The sequence below is a fragment of the Mus caroli genome, unplaced genomic scaffold (assembly GCF_978045245.1).
Source record: "Mus caroli unplaced genomic scaffold, Mus_caroli_1 scaffold_11, whole genome shotgun sequence".
NCBI classification, from domain to species: domain Eukaryota; kingdom Metazoa; phylum Chordata; class Mammalia; order Rodentia; family Muridae; genus Mus; species Mus caroli.
Window position 1 is genome coordinate 80,965,046 of NW_028227266.1, and position 23,105 is coordinate 80,988,150.

The window sequence follows — 23,105 nt, forward strand, 5'->3', positions numbered from 1 at the left end:
TAAAGACTCGTGGAGTTTTGCTAAGACAGACTCATGTGGTATTTGGTTGAGGCAAGACCCATGGAAGGACACATGATGCTTGGAGGGACCAAGTGAACAGTGACAGAAGGCTTACATAACTAGTTTTGTATCACTTCTTGGTCTTGTGTCTCTGCTGATCTTTACTTCATTGAGAGAGGCACTGCAAAGAACTTATCCTGGCATCCCTGCTGGTCGTAATTGCTCCTGTTGACTGGTGCACAATTCGACTGAGGCCTGGCTGGTTTTGTTAGGTCATGCCACCACTGCTGATTCATGTTTGATATCCCAACACTACTGAGATGGACTGTTGATATATTCATAAAGTGTTTGTGAGTGGATTGAGCTGCAGATTCATGTGAACTGAACTGCTGATTACATGACAATGCAGATTGGATTTGCTTCAAAGAACAATTTCTAAATAGGTTATAGTTATATAGTTATAGTTATAACCATGTTATAGTTATCCAATACCAAACAGTCAGTTGTATTTATTTAGAAGTATATGTTTGCATGCGCATGAATGGTGTGTGTGTGTGTGCATGCTTGCAACAACAGAGACAAATAAGTCTATGAATATGAGTGAAAGAAAGAAAGAGAGAAAGAAAGAAAGAAAGAAAGAAAGAGAGAGAAAGAAATAAGAAAGAAAGAAAGAAAGAAAGAAAGAAAGAAAGAAAGAAAGAAAGAAAGGAAGGAAGGAAGGAAGGAAGGAAGGAAGGAAGGAAGGAAGGAAGGAGGAAGTATATGGTAGAGTTCAGAGGAAGAAACAGAAACATGAAAATTGTGTAATTGTATTCAAATCTCAAAAATCAAAAGAGATACAAACAAAAATAATAAAATGCAGTAGAAAGCATAACCAGTAGGCTTAGACAAACAAGAGATATAATATTAATTTGAATAGAAGAGGAAGTTAATGAGTAACTACTTTCAAGTATTGGCAAAGTAGGAAAATACATAAATACAGACGTGTGTGTGTGTGTGTGTGTGTGTGTGTGCGCGCGCACGCATAAGAACCAACAAGAACTCTGGTGAGTAGTAAAAAAAAAAAAAAAAAAAAAAGCTAAGAATAGATGAAGCAGAAATAGGACCTCATAAACACTAATAATGTATTCAGTAAAATTAAAAACAAAAGCTTTTCTAAATCTAAAGAAAGAAAGAAACACAAAGCAAAAGACAAGAGGCATTTAGAATCCTAACTAGGCATGGCCAGACATTATGCCTTCCATAACATATTACAGCCAAGTTATCAAAAATACAAAGCAAAGTAGTAAAATTTGTAGGAGTAAAATGCCAGTTCACTTATGAAAGAAAGCACATCACCACAAAGTTTTTCTCCAGCAATCCAAAAGCCAAGAAAACAAGGAATGGCATATTTCAAAATTGAAGATTAAATAATTATCAGATAAGATTGGTCTATCCAATAAGAATATTTTTAAAGTAATTAGTAAATAATTATATTTCAAGACAAGAACAAACTAAAGTAGATTATGACCACCAATCCATAAATTCAGGAATATTTGAATAATATACTCAAAGGACAAAGAAAGACACTATCAGCTATGAAGGCCCCTAGAAGAATAAACTTTGTGATGAGAACAACGGAACAAGGGCAACTAGAGAAGCCTTCATGTGTCCAACACAGTAAAACAACAAAATCATGATATTAACAAATAGAAAAACAACCTACTTACAAGAATTAGTAAAAACTCTCAAGAATAGTCTTAAAGAGACGTGGCATCAACTCACTAATAACAGAGACTTAGAAAATTATATAGAAAAACAACATCCATCTATTTTCTCTAAGAAACATAACTCACTGGTGAAGAAGCCCAAAGAGCAGGAGTGGACCTGTAAGTAAATAGACCTGTAAGTAAATAGACCTGTAAGTAAATAGAGGCTGAAACCATGGAAGGCATGGAGTTATGTCTCCGTGAGGCCATAGGTTCAGGTGATACCTACATAAAATAGTCAAATATGATGACACATACCTGTCGAACCCACCACTGAAGTGAGGTGGAGCAGAAAGATCTATATCTTAGACTCACTAAACAGCCATTCTAGCTAAAATGAGGGACTTCAGGGTCAGTGATACATTCTCTTAAACAAAAAGATGTAGAGAGACAGAGAAAGAGACTGAGTATTGACTGTTGGTCTCCACATATGCATGTGTAGATGTGCACATACAAACAGCTATATGAACAACACACACACACACACACACACACTGAGGTGTCATGAGGATATGGAGAAAGAAGTACTCTTCTGCTGGTGAGGACATAAACTGTCAACCAACATAATGGAGATGGTTCAAAAATTAAAAATAGGACAGCAAAGTAGCATAACGAAGCAACTACTGCACACGTGCATGTGCTTGGGAGATTCCAAGTTAGCACACCAGAGATACTTGCATGCTCATCCTTACTTTTGTTTTGTTTTGTTGTTGTTTTTTCCAATTTTTATTAGGTATTTTCTTCATTTACATTTCAAATGCTATCCTGAAAGTTCCCCATACCCTCGACCACACCACTATCCTACCGGCCCACTCCCATTTCTTGGCCCTGGTGTTCCCCTGTACTGGGGCAAATAAAGTTTGCAAGACCAAGGGGCCTCTCTTTCCACTGATGGCCGACTAGGCCATCTTCTGCTACATATGCAGCTAGAGACACGAGCTCTGGGGTACTAGTTAGTTCATATTGTTGTTCCACCTATAGGGTTGCAGACCCCTTTAGCTCCTTGGGTGCTTTCTCTAGCTCCTCCATTGGGGGCCCTGTGTTCCATCCAATAGATGACTGTGAACATCTATTTATGTATTTGCCAGGCACTGGCATAGCCTCACAAAAGATAGCTATATCAGGGTCCTTTCAGCAAAATCTTGCTGGTGTATGCAATGGTGTCTGTGTTTGAAGGCCGATTATGGGATGGATCCCCATTTGTAGCAGTCTCTAGATGGTCCATCCTTTTATCTCAGCTCCAAACTTTGTCTCTGTAACTCCTTCCATGGGTGTTTTGTTCCCAATTCTAAGAAGGAGCGAAATGTCCACACTTTGTTCTTTGTTCTTGAGTTTCATGCATTTTGCAAATTGTATCTTGGGTATTCTAAGTTTCTGGACTAATATCCACTTATCATTGAGTACATATGTGAGTTCTTTTGTGATTGGGTTACCTCACTCAGGATGATACCCTGGAGGGCATCAGCATGCTCATCTTTATTGTTAAACTCTTAAATATTGAAGATATGGAATTGGGTCAGATTCTCATCACTAAATGAAGGAGTGAAGAAAATGCTTTCTTTTTAATTATATTACATTTATTTACTTTGTGTGTGTACACAGGAATATACACATGTGCATGTCATGGCCACACATAAGCATTGGGCAGTGGGATGGGGGAATAAAGGGAGTGGAAGAAAACCCATGTCCTGCCAGAGTTCTGGTGCTCTGGGCAGATGGATGCAGGAGGACTGCCGCATGCTTTCCATGCAGCCCTGGATGGGTGTCTGGCTGTGAGAAGTCACTGGACCCCAGCTTGGCAGAGCATGGACAATGGGCCGTCCTAGGTCTCTGGGCCTCACTGAGGCCAGAGATAACAGAGATAACAGGTTCTCAGTCTAGGTCATCCCACACTGGATACCTTGGAAGAGCTGAAAACAAATGGGGGCCCCTGGGGGCAGCTCGGTCATCCCTGGGGCTGAAGGGAGGAGAGGGCAGGGGAAGAGGGGGCATTGGGTTGTTCCCACGCAGGTGAGAGTCCTTGGTCTGGTCAATGGCTGGAGCACAGAAAAGCCTTCCACCAGGAGATTAGATGTGGCTTGTTAGGGGAAAGCCTATCCTATTGTTCAATTATGGTGGGCCTTGAGGAGCACAGACAGTCTATGGTTTTAGAGCCTTATTGTAGACAGGCAGAGAGAGAGAAGGTAGAAAGAGGGAGAGAGGCTGGCCATGGCCACATGGGAAGGGGAAAGGGAGAGAGAGAGGTGGGGTAGAGAGGAGAGTAAGAAATGTGAGAGCTTAAAGAGAGTGAGGAGTGGCCAAGCAGCCCCTTTTATAGTGGGCTGGGCTACCAGGTAACTCTAAGGAGGAGCATACCTGGCTATAGTCAGGTAACTGTGGGGGTGGAGTCTTGCCAGAATGCCAGAAGCTTGGGACATTGTCTGTGTGACTTATAGTCACAGAATTAATGGAGTTGGGGGTTCTGTGGTGTCAGGTACCTGTGTCTGGGAAAGTGGCTTGCTGTTCTGTCTCTTGTAGAGTTTCCTACTGGGTCACTGGAGCAAGCCTCATTCAACCAAAATAGGCTGCCTTTCAGGGGTCCACACATAGGGAAGTCAGAAGAGCATGTGATTTCTATGATTCAAACTCAGATCATCAGACTAGAGCCTTTATACACTGATCCAACTTTCCTGTCTGTATCTGCTTCCTTCTTGAAGCCTGAAAAACCTTGGCTTGATAACACAATGCCTATCCAATTTGTCTGGCTTTTTCCGCACATTTGATTGTTAGAAATCAAATTCTATTACTCAGAAATCTAAATACATTTTTAGATTCACCGTTCTAATAGATGAATTCATGGATAACTCAAGGACATAGGGAGGGGAAATTATACAAGGCAAAATTATTCTTGCTCATACAAAATCCTTATAAGGAGAATGAACATCAGTGGAGGGAACTGGGAATCACTGATACCTTACTTGTTTGAGTTTAGAAGGAAGCAGTGGAGCTATGGAGACCAGAGGAATTCCTGCATCCTAGGGAGACTGATTTTCTGTTGCTATGGAAATAAAGCAATCAGAATTTATTTTTAACATGATAAGTAAATGACATCTTTTTAGTCACAAAAATTAACCACTGAAGACAGATTTAAATCTTCTTCATCCACTCGTAAGACTTGGCTTTGGCAAACATGGCTTTCTAAAGCAAGCAAAGGCATGGTGGTCCTTCTGAGTCAGTGGTTCTCAGCCTTCCTTAATGCTGAGGCCCTTTAGTAAAGTGCTTCATGTTGTGGTGACCCCCAGCCATGAAACTATTTCATTGATACTTCATAACTATAACTTTGCTGGTGTTAAAAATTGTAATGTAAATATCTAATATTCAGGATATGTGTTATGAAACCCCATGCAAAAGGCCATTTGACCCCAAAGGGGTGGTGACCCACAGGTTGAGAACCACTTAAATTAAATCTGAGTTCTTAATGAGTAGTAGCCACATCAAATAGTCATGCTATTAGCTATAATGAGAAATCATTCAAGTGTCCAAAATTCTGCTATTCTGCTTAGAGGAATTATACTTAACAGGCATAGCTTGCCTGCTTAAGGAAAAAACAGTAAGGCACTGAGTTTGTGTGTGTTTGTGTGTGAGTGCATGCATGCATGCATACATGCGTGTGTGTCTGTGTATCTATGTGTTTGAGTTGTTACTATACTCTCTTTTTAAGGTTATATTTTTTATATCTATTGTTCCCAGACATTTACAGCCCACAGTCTTTAACGGGGCTTTCAAAGATGCAGATACATACAGGGAGTGAATGAATATTTTTAACCTAATTCCCTATCCCCTCTTTCACTGTTGTTTAAAAAATTCATGAATATTGGGAATATGCTAAACTTCAGAACTATATAAGCAGGCTGGAGAGATGGCTCAGAGGTTAACTGTTCTTCCAGAGGTCCTGAGTTCAATTCCCAGCAACCACATGGTGGCTCACAACCATCTGTAATTGGATCTGATTCCCTTGTCTGGCATGTCTGAAGAGAGCAATGGTGTACTCATATACATAAAATAAGTAAATCTTTAAAAAAGGAACTACATAATCAGTTATCAAATAGTTTCAAATGTTAATTTTTATAAAAATTGCACCAAGATTTCATCTTTGAAACTATTTGAATTTTTCTTCAAAGCTGATGGTATTTCCTCAGACTATCATAATCTGTCTAATCTACAGTGTTTACCAGATCAACACCCCCACACACACACTTTCAATACATTATTCTCCACAGAAACTTGTGTACCTGTGGCACCTGACCAAATACTAACATGCTTTTAATGATTATTCCCATCACCAAAACTTTATTCAGTAATGGTATTTTTTATTACCTTTAAATTATATCTCAATCTATTAAAAAGAAAAAATATTAGGAAAGAGTACAGTCAAAGGAGTGGATATTTAAAGTTTAGATGAATGCTTTGAACACTGACTACTGAATGTCATATTCACACCAGCAGCCCCTAGACATCTATATGATGGATAGCTACAGCATCCATAGCAGCTTACGAACTTCTGCTGTGTATATAATGATGACATTTCAATATCAAGTACTGAATATATACTTTAAATACTAAATGTGACTTTAATTTGATGAAATTAGAGAGGTTCAAAAACCATAAGCACTGCCCCAAGTGGCAGTGAAATAAGGCTGCTGTGTCACATGTGTGTCAGTAGGTGGCAGAGAGGAGAGAGGTTATGTCTACCCTCAGTGTTCTGACTTTCGAACATCTGAATTATTAGCAGCCTAACATTACCTGAAAAAAACTGAGCCTGCATGATCACCAGTCCAGTTCCAGGTGGCCTGGACAGGGAGTCAACCAGAGACAACTACCAGCCCAGAGCCAGCTAGATGGGCTCCCAGGGTAGGGAGCAAACCAGAGACTAGTAGAATCTTGCCAGTGACCATAGGCGTGGACAGAAGACCAAGACAGTTGAGTCTTAAGTGGGGCCACTTAGGAAGGCAGGCTGAGCAAGGAACAAGCCTGAGATGACCACCAAACTGGTACCATGGGCCCCAGAGAGGGAACTAGCTTGAGATGATGACCTGCCATGCAGGCCTGGAGTTACAGACCATGCCTGAGATGTTCCCTGCCCAGAACCACCAAGAAGGTGCAAATCATAGTACTCCTAGGACTACTCTTGAGATGACCCCAGATGTTCAGAGACTCCAGGCACCTCTAAGAGGAACAAGTGGCATAGTAGAGCTGATCCTGGTGGTGGGAGCATAGGCAAGTCAGCTTCTTGGGTGTGAGTGTGGGAGAGGGGTGGTCACTTGTCTGCCATGAAGTAACATGGGCAAGAGAGAAATCCCCCCTCTTTTTCCCCTTGCCATCTACAAGACTTTAGAAGGCTGGGGAGCTAACCCCAAGGTCATCAGAGCTGGACAATGTGGTGCACTGACCCATACCTGCTGCAGCACTGGGGAGAGCAGGCCTTGCACCTTACTTGGGCAGCACAGTAGATCTGGGTCTGTTGGAAGTGGTACTGATGAACCTGTCTGAGTGTGTGTGAGAGAGGGAGAGCTGACAAGCTAATGAGCTGACAGGCTCAGACGCAAGGCTTTGAATTGTCCCACTCCAACATTCACTCCATCAGTGAACTGCTGGAGTGCATGAAGGGACTGGTCTTACAGATCCAAAACTTCAGGATTTCTATGACACAGGGCAACAACAGGATATTCAAGAGGAGTCTCAATGAGGTTCTAGTACTGATAATATAGCAGAAGCTGGAGACCTCATACCAGATCAACGAGTCATTGCAATGGACATTTGCAAGCAAAGATGTGTGGGCAAAGGGGGTGTATTGTAGTATACACTGTGACACACTACAGCTTCCACAACCAGATTTTTACCTCTGTTGGTGGAGCAGGTTGCAAGGCTGTCGGGTGAAGGAGGAGGATGAGTGGGACTGGGGTAGATATTGTGAAATTCATGAATAACCAATACAATGTTTATAAAAAATGAGAGAAAAAGTGAGGGATGTGATCAAAACTCATATCATTGTTAATACATGGATTAAGATATCATAATGAAACTTACTACTGTCTAAATTATTATGTTGAGAAATTTTAAAAATGTCTTGAAAACATAAACTACTATAAGCTGAACTATCAAATAGAAAAAACATGGAAGTTGCGAGAAAGGTCAAAGTTAAAGCAACTTACAGGGTCATAGGTTATTTAGGAGGAAGAGAGATAGACTGGGTAGTTTGTTAAATCAATCTCTGTTAAAACATTCAAGGGAAAACAGCAAGTCAAGTACACATGATGTATAACGTCCATCTCTGGGTGGGAGGAGAAGAAAATCTGGAAGCTGAAAAGGAGGAAAGAAGAAAAAAGTATGCTGAAGCCAGCTCAGGCTCTGGGCTCATGAGAGCTGCTATAAATAACATCCATCCCCAAAGCCTTGTGCTGTTGTGTGAATTCTGCCATGGGCTACTGTTTACAGCAGGGAAGTAGTAGGCAAATGGCAAAATTTGGGATTTTGCTTCAGAGGGCTTGGATTGTTACAAGTTTGTTAGGACTGCACACTTGTGTACATTTCTTGTGTAAATCAGAATTATTAGTACAAAGAAAAACAGCAAAAGATGGCTCATTGATTGATATTTGTATATAATCAACATGTCACTGTGCCAAAAGTCAAATTTAAGGATATTATTTTAAAATATAATAATGATTTCATTGTGAAAAGACAATAATCAAATGCAGGTGCATGTGTGCCACATGTGCACTGGAGTCTGTAAAAGCCAAAAGAGAGGACTGGATCCATAGAGCTGAAAGTACACGGCTTGTGAGTCATCTGAGCTGGATTCTAGAAAATGAACTCAGGGCCTCTGAAAGAATAGCAAGTATTGACCTTGGAGTCCTGTACCAAAACTTCCTGTAAATGAGAATCATATAAGTTAATGGAAGAAATAGATTGGAGCATTAAGACATTCCTTTCAGAAGATAATATATTATAATGAGAAATGATCATATTGATATGAATAATTGTGCTGAGTGGTCTAATAGACATACACAGAACATTAGTATATTAACAAAAAATACAAATAATTTTGAATCCATGTCAAATATTTATTTATTTTTATTTTTTTTAATTTATTTTTTTTATTAGGTATTTTTCTCGTTTACATTTTCAATGCTATACCAAAAGTCCCCCATACCCATCCCTCCAATCCCCTACCCACCTACTCCCCCTTTTTGGTTCTGGGGTTACCCTGTACTGGGGCATATAAAGTTTGCAAGTCCAATGGGCCTCTCTTTGCAGTCATGGCCGACTAGGCCATCTTTTGATACATATGCAGCTAGAGACAAGAGCTCCGTGGTACTGGTTAGTTCATATTATTGTTCCACCTATAGGGTTGCAGTTCCCTTTAGCTCCTTGGGTAATTTCTCTAGCTCCTCCATTGGGGGCCGTGTGATCCATCCAATAGCTGCCTGTGAGCATCCACTTCTGTGTTTGCTAGGCCCCGGCATAGTCTCAAAAGACACAGCTATATCTGGGTCCTTTCAGCAAAATCTTGCTAGTGTATGCAATGGTGTCAGCATTTGGAAGCTGATTATGGGACAGATCCCTGCATTTGGCAATCACTAGATGGTCCAACCTTTCGTCACAGCTCCAAATTTTGTCTCTGTAACTCCTTCCATGGGTGTTTTGTTCAGATTTCTAAGAAGGGACAAAGTGTCCACACTTTGGTCTTCGTTCTTCTTGAATTTCATGCGTTTAGCAAATTGTATCTTATATCTTGGGTATCCTAAGTTTCTGGGCTAATATCCACTTATCAGTGAGTACATATTGTGCGAGTTCCTTTGTGATTGGGTTACCTCACTCAGGATGATGCCCTCCAGGTCCATCCAATTGCCTAGGAATTTCATAAATTCATTCCTTTTAATAGCTGAGTAGTACTTTATTATTTAAATGTACCACATTTTCTGTATCCATTCCTCTGTTGAGGGGCATCTGGGTTCTTTCCAGCTTCTGGCTATTATAAATAAGGCTGCTATGAACATAGTGGAGCATGTGTCCTTCTTACCGGTTGGGACATCTTCTGGATATATACCCAGGAGAGGTATTGCGGGATCCTCCAGTAGTACTATGTCCAATTTTCGGAGGAACTGCCAGACTGATTTCCAGAGTGGTTCTACAAGCTTGCAATCCCACCAACAATGGAGGAGTGTTCCTCTTTCTCCATATCCTCGCCAGCATCTGCTGTCACCTGAATTTTTGACCTTTGCCATTCTGACTGGAGTGAAGTGGAATCTCAGGGTTGTTTTGATTTGCATTTCCCTGATGATTAAGGATGTTGAACATTTTTTCAGGTGCTTCTCAGCCATTCAGTATTCCTCAGGTGAGAATTATTTGTTCAGCTCTGAGCCCCATTTTTTAATGGGGTTATTTGATTTTCTGGAGTCCACCTTCTTGAGTTCTTTATATATATTGGATAATAGTCCCCTATCCGATTTGGGATAGGTAAAGATCCTTTCCCAATCTGTTGGTGGCCTTTTTGTCTTATTGACGGTGTCTTTTGCCTTGCAGAAGCTTTGCAATATTATGCGGTCCCATTGATCGATTCTCGATATTACAGCACAAGCCATTGCTGTTCTATTCAGGAATTTTTCCCCTGTACCCATATCTTTGAGCCTTTTCCCCACTTTCTCCTCTATAAGTTTCAGTGTCTCTGGTTTTATGTAGATTCCTTAATCCACTTAGATTTGACATTAGTACAAGGAGATAGAAATGGATCAATTCGCATTTTTCTACATGATAACTGCCAGTTGTGCAAGCACCATTTGTTGAAAATGCTGTCTTTTCTCCACTGGATGGTTTTAGCTCCCTTGTCAAAGATCAAGTGACCATAGGTGTGTGGGTTCATCTCTGGGTCTTCAATTTTGTTCCATTGGTCTACTTGTCTGTCACTATACCAATACCATGCAGTTTTTATCACAATTGCTCTGTAGTACAGCTTTAGGTCAGGCATGGTGATTCCACCAGAGGTTCTTTTATCCTTGAGAAGAGTTTTTGCTATCCTAGGTTTTTTGTTATTCCAGATGAATCTGCTGATTGCCCTTTTTAATTCGTTGAAGAATTGAATTGTAATTTTGATGGGGATTGCATTGAATCTGTAGATTGCTTTTGGCAAGATAGCCATTTTTACAATGTTGATCCTGCCAATCCTTGAGCATGGGAGATCTTTCCATCTTCTGAGGTCTTCTTTAATTTCTTTCTTCAGAGACTTGAAGTTCTTATCATACAGATCTTTCACTTCCTTAGTTAGAGTCACGCCAATGTATTTTATATTATTTGTGACTATTGAGAAGGGTGTTGTTTCCCTAATTTCTTTCTCAGCCTGTTTATCCTTTGTGTAGAGAAAGGCCATTGATTTGTTTGAGTTAATTTTATATCCAGCTACTTCATTGAAGCTGTTTATCAGGCTTAGGAGTTCTCTGGTGGAATTTTTAGGGTCACTTATATATACTATCATATCATCTGCAAAAAGTGATATTTTGACTTCTTCCTTTCCAATTTGTATCCCCTTGATCTCCTTTTGTTGTCTTATTGCTCTGGCTAAGACTTCAAGTACAATGTTGAATAGGTAGGGCGAGAGTGGACAGCCTTGTCTACTCCCTGATTTTAGTGGGATTGCTTCCAGCTTCTCACCATTTACTTTGATGTTGGCTACTGGTTTGCTGTAGATTGCTTTTATCATGTTTAGGTATGGGCCTTGAATTCCTGATCTTTCCAAGACTTTTATCATGAATGGGTGTTGGATTTTGTCAAATGCTTTTTCCGCATCTAACGAGATGACCATGTGGTTTTTGTCTTTGAGTTTGTTTATATACTGGATTACGTTGATGGATTTCTGTATATTGAACCATCCTTGCATCCCTGGGATGAAACCTACTTGGTCAGGATGGATGATTGTTTTGATGTGTTCTTGGATTTGGTTTTCAAGAACTTTCTTGAGGATTTTTACATCGATATTCATAAGGGAAATTGGTCTGAAGTTCTCTATCTTTGTTTGATCTTTCTGTGGTTTAGGTATCAGAGTAATTGTGGCTTCATAGAATGAGTTGGGTAGAGTACCTTCCGTTTCTATTTTGTGGAATAGTTTGTGAAGAACTGGAATTAGGTCTTCTTTGAAGGTCTGATAGAACTCTGCACTAAACCAATCTGTTCCTGGTCTCTTTTTGGTTGGGAGACTATTAATGACTGCTTCTATTACTTTAGGGGATATAGGACTGTTTAGATCATTAACCTGATCTTGATTTAGCTTTGCTACCTGGTATCTGTCTAGAAACGTGTCCATTTCATCCAGGTTTTCCAGTTTTGTTGAGTATAGCCTTTTGTAGAAGGATCTGATGGTGTTTTGGATTTCTTCATGATCTGTTGTTATGTTTCCCTTTTCATTTCTGATTTTGTTAATTAGGATGCTTTCCCTGTGCCCTCTAGTGAGTCTGGCTAAGGGTTTATCTATCTTGTTGATTTTCTCAAAGAACCAGCTCCTTGATTGGTTGATTCTTTGAATAGTTCTTCTTGTTTCCACTTGGTTGATTTCACCCCTGAGTTTGATTATTTCCTGCCTTCTACTCCTCTTGTGTGAATTTGCTTTGTTCTAGAGCTTTTAGGTTTGTTGTCAAGCTGCTAATTTGTGGTCTCTCTAGTTTCTTTTTGGAGGCACTCTGATCTATGTGTTTTCCTCTTAGGAATGCTTTCATTGTGTCCCATAAGTTCGGGTATGTTGTGGCTTCATTTTCATTAAACTCCAAAAAGTCCTTAATTTCTTTCTTTATTCCTTCCTTGACCAAGTTATCATTGAGAAGAGTGTTGTTCAGTTTCCATGTGAATGTTGGCTTTCTATTAATTATTTTGTTATTGAAGATCAGCCTTAGTCCATGGTGATCTGATAGGATGCATGGGACAATTTCAATATTTTTGTATATGTTGAGGCTTGTTTTGTGACCAATTATGTGGTCAGTTTTGGAGAAGGTACCATGGGGTGCTGAGAAGAAGGTATATCCTTTTGTTTTAGGTTAAAATGTTCTGTAGATATCTGTTAAGTCCATTTGTTTCATCACTTCTTTTAGTTTCACTGTGTCCCTGTTTAGTTTCTGTTTCCATGATCTGTCCATTGGTGAAAGTGGTGTGTTGAAGTCTCCCACTATTATTGTGTGAGGTGCAATGTGTGCTTTGAGCTTTACTAAAGTTTCTTTAATGAATGTGGCTGCCCTTGTATTTGGAGCATATATCTTCAGAATTGAGAGTTCCTCTTGGAGGATTTTATCTTTGATGAGTATGAAGTGCCCCTCCTTGTCTTTTTTGATTGTTTTGGGTTGGAAGTCAATTTTGTTAGATATTAAAATGGCTACTCCAGCTTGTTTCTTCATACCATTTGCATGGAAAAATTTTTTCCTGCCTTTCATTCTGAGGTAGTGTCTATCTTTTTCTCTGAGATGAGTTTCCTCTAAGTAGTAAAATGTTGGGTCTTGTTTGTGTAGCCAGTTTGTTAGTTTATGTCTTTTTATTGGGGAGTTGAGTCCATTGATATTAAGAGATATTAAGGAAAAGTAATTGTTGCTTCCTGTTATTTTTGTTGTTAAAGTTGGCATTCTGTTCTTGTGGCTGTTGTCTTTTAGGTTTGTTGAGGGATTACCTTCTTGTTTTTTCTAAGGCGTGGTTCCTGTCCTTGCATTGGTTTTTTTCTGTTATTATCCTTTGAAGGGCTGGATTCGTGGAGAGATAATGGGTGAATTTGTTTTTGTTGTGGAATACTTTGGTTTCTCCATCTATGGTAATTGAGAATTTGGCTGGGTATAGTAGCCTGGGCTGGAATTTGTTTTCTCTTAGTGTCTGTATAACATCTGTCCAGGCTCTTCTGGCTTTTATAGTCTCTGGTGAAAAATCTGGTGTAATTCTGATAGGCTTGCCTTTATATGTTACTTGACCTTTTTCCCTTACTGCTTTTAGTATTCTATCTTTATTTAGTGCATTTGTTGTTCTGATTATTCTGTGTCAGGAGGAATTTCTTTTCTGGTCCAGTCTATTTGGAGTTCTGTAGGCTTCTTGTATGTTCATGGGCATCTCTTTCTTTAGATTTGGGAAGATTTCTTCAATAATTTTCTTGAAGATGTTTGCTGGTCCTTTGAGTTGAAAATCTTCATTCCTATCCAGTCCTATTATCCGTAGGTTTGGTCTTCTCATTGTGTCCTGAATTTCCTGGATGTTTTGAGTTAGGATCTTTTTGCATTTTCCATTTTCCTTGATTGTTGTGCCGAAGTACTCTATGGAATCTTCTGCACCTGAGATTCTCTCTTCCATCTCTTGTATTCTGTTGCTGATGCTCGTATCTATGGTTCCAGATTTCTTTCCTAGGGTTTCTATCTCCAGTGTTGCCTCACTTTAGGTTTTCTTTATTGTGTCTACTTCCCTTTTTAGGTCTTGGATGGTTTAATTCAATTCCATCACCTGTTTGGTTGTGTTTCCCTGAAATTCTTTAAGGGATTTTTGTGTTTCCTCTTTAATGTCTTCTACTTGTTTAGCAGTGTTCTCCTGTATTTCTTTAAGTGACTTATTTAAGTCCTTCTTGATGTCCTCTACTATCATCATGAGATATGCTTTTAAATCCAGGTGTAGCTTTTCAGGTGTGTTGGGGTGCCCTGGACTGGGCGAAGTGGGAGTGCTGGGTTCTGATGATGGTGAGTGGTCCTGATTTCTGTTAGTAAGATTCTTACATTTACCTTTCACCATCTGGTAATCTCTGGAGTTAGTTGTTATAGTTGTCTCTGTTTAGAGATTGTTCCTCTGGTGATTTTGTTACCCTCTATGAGCAGACCTGGGAGAGTAGCTCTCTCCTCTGAGTTTCAGTGGTCAGAGCAGTCTCTGCAGGCAAGGTCTCCTCTTTCAGGGAAGGTGCACAGTTATCTGGTGTTTGGACCTCCTCCTGGCCGAAGATGAAGGCCCAAAATAGAATCTTTCCCAGAAGCTGTGTTGCTTTGACCTGTCCCAGAAGCTGTTGTTTCAGTAGTCCACACTCTCACCTGTGTAGACTACTTTCCGCAGAGTCCCAGAACCAAGGTGGCTCCCGGGGAACCTGAGGCAGAAGCCTCTCAGGCCGGGTGGACACCTGTGCTCTGACCAGGAAGGTGGCCGGTTGTCTGGAGCCAAAAATTGTGCCGCTTCAGAGGCTCTGTGGCTCTCGCCTGTCCCAGAGACTGCTGGCCTCTATATTCCCCACTCTCACCTGTGCAGACTGCCTTCCGCGGAGTCCCGGAACCAAGCTGGCTCCCGAGGAACCTAAGGCAGAAGCCTCTCAGGCTGGGTGGACACCTGTGCTCTGACCAGGAAGGTGGCCGGTTTTCTGGAGCTGAAAATGGCGCTGCCTCTGTCAAATATTTATTAAGTGATCTTAAAAGTAATTCCAAACAGCAAGGAATTGGTTTATATGCCCCACATCCAAATCATTGCCTTAAAAAGAAAGAGAGAGAGAGAGAGAGAGAGAGAGAGAGAGAGAGAGAGAGAGAGAGAGACAGAGAGAGAGAGATGGTTAAAGTATACATTTAAAAACAAGGTAAATACTGTGTCATTAGTCAAAAAACTATCTGAAGCAAAATTGCACCAAAGGCACTATATTACAATTCTTGTTCGATGCAATTAACCAGGTACATTGTAACAAACACCCAAGACTGTGAAAGGGCACAAAACAGAAAGCCTGACAATAAACTATCTCTATTCTTTTTATAAAAGTTAAAGAAAGAAAATGTAACACTCTGAGTAGAAGAAAAGGGCATTCTTTTAGGAAGCACAGCCTCTCTCTCTCTCTCTCTCTCTCTCTCTCTCTCTCTCTCTCTCTCTCTCTCTCTCTCTTTCTCTGTGCTCATTCTTAAGATTTCTTGTGTCCATTCTCCATAGCATTTTAATTTAATTGCAGACTCATAGACCAGTGCCTTAAGACATTATATAGACTCAAATATATATATTCTTGGCAAAATGACACTTGCCTAAAGTCCTGTGAAAATAATGTAGAACGTGTGGACACCTAAAGAGTAAATACAAATCACTTTCAGAGAGAAAACACTTGAAGTATATCTTTGGTGAAGTAGCTGCCACATAGATGGATCACATGTAATATTATATTTGCTTTTGGAGTTAGGGAAAAGAAAATGGGCAACTACAACCATCTATTTTATGTGTTTTAAAGTGCCCCACACAAAACGTTTAAGGATACAGCACTTATACTTAGAGCTGTACAACTGTACAGATTATTTATGGGTTGTTTTCCTGCAATCTTCTTAACAGATAGGTAAACAGTTGTTTTTCTGAAAAGACACATTTTAACCAAAAAGGCTATATACCAAATATTAGTGCCAGGTGGAATTCTGAAGTTGTCTTTAGCATTATTTTTCAGTCTCTCTTAATTCTTTGAGTCTTATAATGTACAAAGTTTCCTAACAAAATTTTACAAAATAAGTAAAAGAGCAGGACTTAGTTGATTTTTCATTAGCTGATAGGATATGTAAATTAGTTTCTAATTATATAATCATACTTTAAGTAGAAAGTAGTAAAATAAACACTGCATGACAGTGGTTCTCAACTTACCTGTACTGGCTGGTTTTGTGTGTCAACTTGACACAAGTTGGAGAAAGGAGCTTCCCCTGAGGAAATGCCTCCATGAGATCTAGTTATAAGGCATTTTCTCAATTAGTGATCAAGGTGGGAGGGACTAGCCCACTGTAGGTAGTGCCATCACTTGGCTGGTAGTCCTCGGTTCTATAAGAAAGCAAGCTGAGAAAACCAGGGGAAGCAAGCCAATAAGTAACATCCCTCCATGGCCTCTGCATCAGCTCCTGCATCCTGACCTGCTTGAGTTCAAGTCCTGACTTCTTTTGGTAATGAACAGGAATGTGGAAGTGTACACTGAATTAATCCTTTCCTCCCCAACTTGCCTCTTGGTTTGTTTGTGCAGGAGTAGATACTCTTGACTAAGATGCTACCTAGTGTTGTGACCCTTTAATACAGTTCCTCATATTGTCACGACCCCAAATCATATAAATATTTTTGTTGATACTTCATTACTGTAATTTTACTACTTTTCTGAAGTCTAATGCAGATATCTGGTGTACAGGATATCTGATATGTGGCTCCTGAAGAGATTGTGCCTCACAGGTTGAAAACCACTGTTGTACAGCTTCTGGGAAGAGAAACTGCATGTTATAACATAGACAAAAGCGTACTATGTTTTCTTATTTTGGGTCTCATCATTTACCAATGATTACTTATTACCAAATTTAATAAAGAAAACAAAAATGTTCATGTGTTAACACTTTTTCAAAACAAACATTAAATAAACTTAGCAACATTAATGATGTTTTTGAGAAATATCATTCCAGTCCATAATGAGCTGAAGTAGGATTTATTTGTGGTCAATATCAAAAAGCCTATTTGAGATGTTATTTTGATTCAACACTAGGGCTATCACTAATTCCAAGAATCACTTCATGTATTCTTACAATAATTTAATGAAAAGTAATGATTTATTAGAGAAAGCAGGAAAGCCAGGATATCCCCTGTTTTGTTCTGTTTTGCCTTTATTTTTATCAGTATCCTCTGACATTCATTCCAGCTAAATTAGATCTCTAATAGGCATTTTATCTTGCTACTGTTTCCACTTGAGTATGAAACAAATCAATTACACAATGCAGAGCAGGAAAATAGAAAACTCACACAGAACACAGACCTTAAAATAGTAAGAAGAAGGCATTGGGAGTCACATACTCTGGTATCTATGATCCTGGGTTTGGGTCTATGGCTGTAATCTTGCCACTGTGATCTTGCCATCATTTGTTCTTCAGGGTCTGCATCTGAGATTTGTGGCTTCTATTCACCATCTATGACTGCATCCAGAGTTATATTTATCTCTTCTCACCACTCAACATTAAGAAAAGTTACCTCTATGAAATCAGAAAATAAACTCAAATCATAGAAAGCATTTTCTCAAAGTGTGTCACACAGAAATTATGCCCTGATAGCACAAGTAAATTATAAGCTGAAACTCATCTGATATTTAGTTGTGATAAAGGCATGGCAGAAGAGGCCAGTTTCATCTATCTGGACTTCCCACACACCAATATTCCACCGTGCAGCTTGTAACATACAATGAAATAACTGCATGCATCAAGGATGTGTGCAGAGTGACTTCTGTTTTAAAATTGTTTTTGTGGATGAACACTTCTTGGAGCATGCTGTGTGGTGTACTTCTGTGAATACTGACTCCCACAGTTTGGAAGCATGAAGTAAGTAGCCTGTGATGTCTAGTTGGGGCACTGACTCCCCCATTATGTAATCACTTTCTGTAACTCTTCAAATTCCTTTCATATGTGTATATATTTTAAGGAGTTTCTAGAGCAATATTTTTCCACATGGCTTTTCAAAGGCCGTTAGTATTAATTATCCTTATGATATTCTCGACCCTGACCTCTCATCTTCCTAATCTTCCTAATTTCTCTCTTATTCTTTTATACCACTGAATTTTATTTTCCTTTCTTGGAAGATATCACTCCCACCTCCACCACCCATTACTTACTGGCTACCTAACCCTTGCACATATTCCTTGTGAAATGTGTATATCTAAAGATTAAAAGCTAATAGCCACACATGGAGAAAGCATGCAGTGTTTATCTTTCTAACGGTGTGTTAGTTCATTCAGGATGTTGTTTATAGTTCCATCTACTTACAAAACTAACAATTTCATTTTCCTTAACATCTGGTCAATATTCCATTTTTAAATGTTCCATATTTCACTAACCATTAATCAGCTGATAGACATCTAGGCTGTTTCCAAATTCTAAGGATCATGAATAGAGCAGCAAAGACTATGGATGATTCAATAGCTCTATCGTAGGATGTAGAATCCTTTGGGTATATGGCCAAGGAGTGGTATCTCTCAATTTTACAGTATATTTACTTACAAATTTTTGAGGAATCTTCACACTGATTTCCATAATGAATGAACCAGTTTGCACTCTCACTAGCAATGATTAAGTGGTCCCCTTTCTCTGCATGCTCGCCAGCATGAACTGTCATTTGTTTCATTAATATTGACCATTCTAACTGAAGTAAAAGGAAAGCTCAAAGTAGTTTTATTTTGCATAACCCTAATGGCTAAAACCGTTGAATATTTTTAAGTGATACTCTTGAATTAAGAAATCTTAGTGTTTAAAAACATATTGTTTTTCTCAAATCATGAAGACAAATGAGTGGATGAAAATTCCATTTAATTTGTGGTCACTAGCAAAGACCTAAAAAGAATATGAGAGCTAACAGACATATTTTAAGTCAGATTAATCTCAGAGGAAACAAGGAACTTAGCAAGTGGATAAATTTATTATTCTAGAATAATATTTTACCCAAATCACAAGTGTCTTACAGGTATGATTTTTACTATAATTTATTAGACATGATCCAAAACTAATATTGGAGTACAAATCTCTTAGGGATTTGGACAAACTATAAACATAATGGATGATGTTATAATATAAAACCAAGTTTAAATCTATTATGGTCACCTGAGAAGGGAGTATCAGTTGAGAAATGATCTACATAGATTGGTCTGTGGGCATGTCTGTGGAGGATTGTCTTAATTGTTAATTAGGTCCACCCTGAACGTGGGTACTACCATTTTAGAGGCTGGTGAAATAACTTATACACAGAAAATAAATAAATAAATAAATAAATAAATAAATAAATAAATAAATAAAGTGAGGCACTGCAGCCTGCCATTGAGAAACCACATCTGGCCCTGGTAGCAAGGGCATTACAACTTTTTTTCTGGCCTGAAAGAATAGACTATACAAAATGCTATTAGAACAATTTCTAGGATCTAGAAACTGATTAAAACCAGGCAATGTACACGGAGGAAGTTAACAGGAGTCTAAGAAAGAATATCCTGCAGCTTCCTGGACTGAGCCCATAGCCATTCTCCATAACAGACCATATTCCAGACACTAAAACACATTGACATTAACATAAATAGGTTTAAATTTTGCAATGTATGTATGCAACTCATGATAGAATTATTTAATTTAAAAATGAACAGCAGAATCAAAGCTTAATATGAATAATTGGAAGTCAAATAAGACATTCTAAGTAACTGTGTCTAGAAGACATCAAAAGAAAAATTAGAAAGCATTTTAATTTAAAAGAAAATAACTTCACTCTATCTAAATCCACAGGAAGGAATTCATGTCTGGTACTATAAATTCCTACAAAAGCCTGTAGCTAGGGAAGTCATAGACCATAGTGGGATGGAAGAAGATGATGCTGTTGCTTAGCAAAATACACATGATGTGCTCGTCTAATTGTCTTCTAAATGAACTATGTGTTTGACTATAGAGCAATGCTGCTATCAAATTTTGTCAGAGAAATTGCTTTTAACGGGGAATTGTAACTGAAGACACTCATGACTCGTCAAGGTCATGAGAAGTGATGCTTGGAAGATCATCTATAACTGAGACATCTATCATACCTCTAAGGCTCACTGGGCATCACAGAATAGAGGGACAAAAAGGTGAAGTGTTGTGGAACCCTGTCTTCTGAGCATGACGAGCCATTAAACTATTAGTAGCTGTTATTAGATAGCCGCACAGCCCTTCACAAGGTTGGAATCTTACATATCTCGGCACACACTATTTTATATAACTCACTTGAAATTTATAGGTCGTTAATGTTAACCATAAGGGAGGAACTTATCTGTCCACAACCTTCCCTAAGGAGATATGTGTATTTAATGGTTGATGGAAAAGGAAGAGGCATTTTCATTGTAATATAGTCACTGATAGCCTGATCACATTCTTGTAAACAATATTTCCCAAAGGTTACTGTAAAATATGAAAGAAATTTAAATGGAACCACAAAATAGCAAAGGGGACAAGGTTCTAGTAAGACATTATTGCCTGCCATGTAAAACATCCAGTGCTGGAAAAGGGCTAAATATAATTGAATTGTTGGCCAAAGTTTTTCCATGTAAACTCTCTTGAATAACTCAGGCTATTGCAAGAATATTAGTTATTTTGAGAAATTGATAATAAATCCCTATTTCTGAAGACAACCCCTCCCTACATATTCCATTAAACATAGAGAAAATGATGCTGGTGCCTAACTGAAGCCTACACCTTACTAACTGATGTTTATGATTCTCGAACACATTCTTCATGCTACCAGAGGAGAAAGGTACACACCAAATTACAAAGCATTTGGTCCACAACAATTGTGGGGAATTGCAGGCTGGTCTCTAGTCAAGCTGAGGTCTGAACCATAATTCACCCACATGACATGGTAGGCGTTCCCTCAAGCTCCTGGAACTCTGGCCCCTGCCTAAGTTACCACCTATCACAGTCCCCACAAGAGAAGCATGGTCAGTAGTGACATAAGCAACGGCCCAAGCTTCTGACCTTCAGGCTAAACTCCTCCCCAGTTACCTAGAAACAGTGAAGACCATAAAGAGGCTGTTAGGCCCCCACCTCACTCTCTTACTCCTTTGTTACTTTACCTCTCACTTCTTTCACTTTTCTCTCCTCTTCCCTTTCTCTTTGTCTTCTCCTCTCCTCTTTCCTCTCTCCTTCTCCCTCTCCCTCTCCCTCTCCCTCTCCTCTCCTTTCTCCCTGCATTTCTAGCCCCATCTAGATCCTCTGAGCACTCTCTCGTCAGTGTTGGGAACTTCTTCCCTCTTTCCTCTCTCCTACAACCCTGGGGCTTTAGCAAGGTATCTCTGGGTTCCCTGGTCGGGGGGGTTGCCCCTTCTCCACCCCCTGCCAAGTGGGGTTAGCCTTAGATGCTCACTCTGGCAGTGTGGAAAGTGTCCGGCACCTCTACCTGTGTCTGCCTTCCCAGAGCACAGGTTCTCTGGCCAGATTTTAGGCCCCTTTTCTTCTCCTACTTCTCCCTGAGCCCCCCCAGTGTTCCCTTTATTTTGTTCCCAACAAACAACGACCTGCTTGCATGATACAATGATGCATAAGACAAAATTGTGGGAACAACAACAACAACAAATCCTGATTGGATGTAAGGCCCAATTTATTAATTTATAAGGTGAGATTCATTTATAAGATGACACCTATATGTAACACTGCTTAGGTGGCCAAGAACTTGAGACTAGATAGGCAATGGACCTAAGGTAAAACCAGATGCCATTGTTCCCTAAAGGAATGCAACAATACAATGACTTCTAACAATATTCTACTATACCCGTAAGCCATTCCACACAAGAAAAGCCCCCTACTGTAGGAGATACATGGGAAATAAAACAGAGATCCACAATGTGCAGAGAGTAGGGGGATTTGGAGCACATAGTCTTAAATAGGGTGTCTCTACCAAGCCCCTCTCTTCAAATCACAACAAAGCTTACAGAAGTGGAGATGGAAAGATTAGAAGAGCCAGTGGGGATGGAGGACTCCAAGGAAACAGTAACCTTCAGACAAAATTGGACTGGAACACAGATGACATCACAGATACTGAGGAAGCATGGTACACAAGACTTACACAGGTCTAACACAGGTGTCATCTTGGCACTGAGGGTGGAAGTAGACATGAGCCCCTGTCTATAAACAAGAAGCTATCTCCAGTTAACAATTGCTTGCAAAAGAAAAGGCAGTTTTTTTCCCAGTAAACTCTCTCTGGGTATACAAACCATAATTAAGAGCAGGTCTGATGCCCAGCACTAGATAACCAACAAAATGAACTCAGTGGTACTTTTAGAGAATTTTTGTCTCATAATGCTTTCCTTGAGCTTTATTTTTAATGTTACTGGTCTTTTGCTTATATATTATAGTTTGTTTATTTGTTTGTTTGTTTGTTTCATTGTATGTGTTGTGTGTATATGTGTGTGTGTTTTCTGTGGTTTCCAACCTTATGCTGTGACTTTTTTCTTTAATTTTTATTGGTTATTTTATTTATTGATATTTCAAATGTTATCCCCCTTCCCTGTTTCCCCTCCACAAATCCCTTATCTCCTCCTCCCTACCCCTGCATCTATTAGGGTGTTACCCCACCTGCCAACACACTCCTGCCTCAGTGGCACAGCAATCCCCTACCCTGGGTCATCTAGCCTTCACAGGACCAAGGGGCTCCCTTCCCAGAGATACCCAATAAGGCAAACCTCTGCTACATACCCAGCTGGAGCTATGGGTCCCCCCATGTGTACTCTTTGATTGGTGGTTTAGTCTTTGGGAGCTTGAGGGGGGTGTCTGGTTGGTTGATATTGTTGCAATATCATGGGGTTGCAAACCTCTTCAGCTCCCCAGTCTTTGCTCTAACTCCTCCTCCATTGAGGTCCCTCACTCA

At 39.6% G+C, this 23,105-nt stretch overlaps 1 non-coding gene across 1 annotated transcript; it reads left to right on the forward strand.

Moving 5' to 3' along the window:
• Nucleotides 1-6,397: 6,397 nt before the first annotated feature.
• On the forward strand, nt 6,398-6,528 carry LOC115032046 (small nucleolar RNA SNORA17). Its single transcript, XR_003837693.1, has one exon. It is a non-coding gene; the product is annotated as a small nucleolar RNA SNORA17 (small nucleolar RNA).
• The last annotated feature ends 16,577 nt before the right edge of the window (nt 6,529-23,105 follow it).